Below are 5,058 nucleotides of genomic sequence, written 5' to 3'. Positions count from 1 at the left end.
ATCACACATTTATTTAAAACAAAAACAGTAGAAAAGTTATCGCACATGATGGCGCTTTATGTCTCGAGGGTAGGATCTGTATATTTTTAAACATATAATATCAGCACTAACATAAGCATTTAAATCTCATAATCAATGTTCCATGCAGGAATGATATATCGATCAAATGCAATGATAATATATTCACGCGATCAACATTTTAATTTAATCAACACCTAATCTAAGAATCCAAATCTATAGTGATACTACACATTCTAGTCAACATATTATAGGTAACTTGTCGAACCATCAAGATGAACCAATGTTCTTCTTCAAATAATTCTCTGAGGCTGTCGGGCTCGAATATAAACTTTGGATATTACTAAATATGTGAACTGACTCTCTGTGCAATTATTGTATATATTCTATCTCTCTGCACTTAATCTCAAACCGAATATCAGGCGTCATCTGTGCATCTGCGCGCGATGTGCACGCTAGATGAATCGAGTGGGATGATCGTCGAGGCACCCATGAGATAATCGTGAGCGCGCAGAGACAGTAGCGTACCCAGAGTGAGGATGCAGAAGATCGATCTGTAGGTCCGAGAGGTCGGATGGAGTCACCATTCCAGAAATCTCCTGAGTTGATTTCACCACGTAGAACTGTTTGGGATCGAGTATGGTGCAAAGGTATCAGTCTAAGTTGCGTAAGCCGGGTAGATTTGTATAGATGCGTCAGGTGGTATGTCGGAGAGATTAACAGTGGCGATGCGCGTGGAGCGAGTGCGTAGTGAACTCGTGCCCACGTGTATAGTACTTAGCAGCGAGATGAGAACGCAGCCGGAGACGAGCGAGCGTGGGACGTAATATCTGTGACGGAGTGATCGATGTTTCAAAGAAATACGACACGGTGATTATAATGAGCAGAAACGGAGTAAGGTTGCGGCGTGCATTCGCGCTAGTGGACCCTTTGGTGAGCGTTCTGATCCTACAAGCAGGATCACATGATCACGCGGACCGCTATAATTATGCTAAACCGCATATCTATTATATGGCGGGATGCAGTTTAGTGTCTATATGTAAGGCGTAGTGCGCAGCCTTATAAGGGCAGGAGATGGGTAGCTGGGATATGGGTTATGCTGAGAAGGGTATGGAGGTTTTGACGAGAGGCCTGGGAGCTACGTTTAAGGAGTAGCTACGTAGCGCATCGAGAGAGTATCGAAACTTTCTTCTATTTAGGAATTATTGGTAGGGCGGACTTGGCATGAGCAGTGCTAGATGAAGATGTGCCTGGTTCATGCGGGCTTCACTTCTTTGAACCTTTATCATATATTATTGATTCACACGAACAGATATTTCAAGAAAAAATTGCTATCTTAGATTAGTTATTAATATGGTGTCGGGAATTTTTTTTTTTTTTTTTTGAAGAATATTGAATATTTGCAATGATTTATGTTAAGTTTTTTTGTTTAAAAAAATATTCTTAGAATAAGGCTACATTATGCGATAACTTCTTACTGTTTTTTTTAAAATACTTTTAAGTACAATTTTCTTTAAATTTTTATGTATCTTTTGTTACTAAAAATAATGATTTTAAGAAAACAATAAAAGAGTGCGCAGATACAAACGAAGGCTAAATAAAGGTTCTGTTTTGGGCACGACTTTTTTTACTGGGCTTCTTAAAGAAATGTTGTGGCACAAAAAATTTTAATTTTTTGTATTAAAAAGATTTTAAGAGTTAGTAAGAAAGCTGTTGTCAAACAAGCTATAATTAATCTTGCGTAACATTAGAAATCTTGTCATTGATAAGTGATGTTTGTTGTAATTAGTTCCTCTAAATTCCGTATAGTTTTCCTTAAGATTTTACATATGCAACATATGAAGTATGTAGTACTGTGAAATTACATTTAAGAAGGGATTTAATCTAAGTTCCCTAACCTACTAACCATTAGTTGGGTCAAGCCATTCTAGCGGGCGAGTAAATGTAATGATGAACAGACGAGCAAGTGAGTTCGAGCAGCAGCCGAGCAAGCTGGACTGGCGCGACCCACAACAGATGTGTTTCGTGTTGATTTCAAAATTTCGGGTTGACCCAAATAAAACTATAAATTGAAATCGGGCTAGAATGTGAAGCCGAAACCGACCTAGGACCTGAAATTTTTTGGTGTGATTTTCGGGTCATGTCGAATATTGTAGAAATTATTTTATGCGGAGTCCGACAGCGTGCATATATTGTGTATATATTATGTATAAAAATTAAAAAAAACAAGTATATGCCCACCTAGTACGCGGTGCACCACAACCGCCCATTAATCTTATCCATATTCGTTTTAGAAATTAGGACGTCAGGCTCAACGATTTCCTAATTTTGGGCTCGAACATTTCCTAATTTTTAGCCGCAACTCGCGAGCTTTGACGGCCAGTTGTGCCGCCGTCTATTTTTTAGTAGAGTACTCAAGCGGAACTTTTATTTGGTCAGGTGACCTGACGTAGCTGTACATCCAGACGCTAATAAAATATCGTCACGTGCTCTTAGTCTTTACCGCGCGGCCCGACGACCTGGCCTAGACCGGAACCCGATATTACTATATATTAGCTGATTTGTGCATACCAGGGTATTGCTCGGTAACGAGAAATACCATTTTGTCAAGACCAATACCTAGCAATACCAAACAATACCCCAGTTTTGCTAGGTATTTCTTGGTATTTGTAGGTATTGCATGGCATTACTCGGTATTGGTCTTGAAAGAGCGGTATTTCTGGTTATTGTCAAGCAATACCTAGCAATACCGAGCAAAACCTAGCAATACCGAGCAATACACGAACATAGCAATACCGGGTTCCGGTCCGGGTCGGGTTGTTGAGCCACGCGATAAAGTGTAAGAGCACGAGGTGATATTTTATTGGCTTCCGGATGTAGATCTACGTCAGGTGTCCTGACCTAATAAAAGTTCGCTCAAGCTAGAATTGGTTTCTACGGTGCGTCAGACTGTGGGAGAATCAATGGTCTAGAGCGCATCACAACCACCCATTTAAGTTTTTAAATATTTTTAACATAGAGTAGCAGGTCCTTCAGAATATACTTATGTATGGGATGAAAAATCTAAACAATATTTTGTTTGCACCCTTCATATTATGCAAAATGTCAAATGTCATCACATGTTTTATTAATATAATTGCAAATTTATAATTGCCATATTTTAATTTTAAAATCTTAAGAATATTTCTTTAAGGTTGTTATTACCTAAATTAAATATCACCTAGATATTCTTTTAATATTTAGAATATTAATGTTGCGTCCTGGAATATTTGCAGCGGTAGAGAAATATATAGTTTAACGTCTTAGCATTGTACGAAGATCCAGCACACAAGCAGATAAGAGTGAGAGTATGTATCATTCATAAGAGACACCATAGTTTTTACGTGGAAACCCCTGAAAAGGGGGAAAATCATAGGGCTTTGCCCAGTTTGAATGAATCCACAAGTATTTGCAGTCAATTACAAATGAGGTCCCTCTTAGGGAGAACATTTGCTTGATGTTACAAATGTCTGTCATATAAAGCGCATTACATGGTGGGAGTTACAATAATCAACATAAATATGTTTGTTTGGTTGGAAGGGTCATTGTAGGTGAGGGAGATCGGAAGGATCGTAGTCGGCAGGAGACAGAGGTTCGAAAGACAGTTGTTGCCAAGAGACCGGGGTAAGAAAGACCGTTGTCCAGTGATGGAGGTCGAAAGGACCATAGTAAGCGATGAAGGTCGGAAGGACCGTAGTCAACAGGAGACCGGGGTTAGAAAGATCGTGTTCTGATGATGGAGGTCGGAAGGACCATAGTAGGCGAAGGAGGTTGTAAGGACCGTAATCAGCAGGAGAGAGGGGTCAGAAAGATCATTGTCTGGCAATGTAGGTCGGAAGGATCGTCGTAGGCTATGGAGGTCAGAAAGATCGTAATCGGCAGGAGACCGGGGTCAGAAAGACCATTGTAGTAAGGCAATACTTTGGTAGAACTCTAGGCATCAAGTGGTGGCCCAGCAGAAGTCCGGGCCTCAAGTGGTGGTCTGATAAAAGTATGGGCCTCAGGTGATGGTCTAGCAGAGCTCAGGGCCTCAAGTTGTTGTCCGGCAGAGGTGAGAGCCTCAAGTGGTGGTTCGACGAAGCTCAGGGCTTCAATTGGTGGTTCGGCGAAGCAACGACATCTGGCGGTGGTCTGGCGGAGGTGAGGACTTGAATTGATGGCATGGTGGAGCTCAGAGCTTGAAGTGGTGGTCCGGCGAAGCAACGACATCAGGTAGTGGTCCGGCGGAGCTCTGGGCATTAAGTGGTGGTCCGGCGAAGCAACGACGTCTGGCAGAGGTGAGGGCCTCAAGTGGTGGTCAAGTGATGGTCCGGCGGAAGTTCGACGGTGGTCGAGGAGGAGCTTCTTCCTTCTCTCCTTCTCTTCTTCCTTCTTCACTTCTTGCTCTAGTTCCCCTTTCAAGAGAAATGAGGGGTCTATTTATATATTTCTTGTGTAGTATGGCTTGTAAATATGGGAGAGATTATTAGAGCAATAAATAAGTCTGTCTGTAGTACGTTAATATATTTGTTTATGTAGCTTTGTATACATCTAGTTATATCAATCTCTATAAATACTTCTTGTAACCTGTAACAGAATAATAGGAAAATACTATTCTCTTATCCCGTGTGTTCTTCTTCTTCTTCTCAAAACCATGCTCTGTTCTCATGCATCCTCTTCTTGAATTTCTTTATGGTATCAGACAGATCCTAAAGATCTCTGGGATTCATGGCGTCGCAAACTACCTCTACGCTCGGAGAACAATCGAATGCATCTTCAGCACCGACTCCGGTTCTTTCTTCCTCTCTCAAATTCGTTCTCTCAAATCTCAAGAATACTGTACAGAATCCTTTGTCTCCGGACAACTACCTGCTGTGGAGCTCGCAGATTCTCAAAATATGTCGGGTGAACGGACTGGAGTCTCTGCTTGATCCGTCGTTCCCGGTACCGAACAAGTTTATTCTTCGCATCGATGGTTCTGAAATCCCCGATCCAGTGTATGCCCAATGGGTTTTGAACGAT

The sequence above is a fragment of the Dendrobium catenatum genome, unplaced genomic scaffold (assembly GCF_001605985.2).
Source record: "Dendrobium catenatum unplaced genomic scaffold, ASM160598v2 fragScaff_scaffold_72, whole genome shotgun sequence".
Taxonomy (NCBI): Eukaryota; Viridiplantae; Streptophyta; class Magnoliopsida; order Asparagales; family Orchidaceae; genus Dendrobium; species Dendrobium catenatum.
This window is presented reverse-complemented; position numbering follows the sequence as displayed.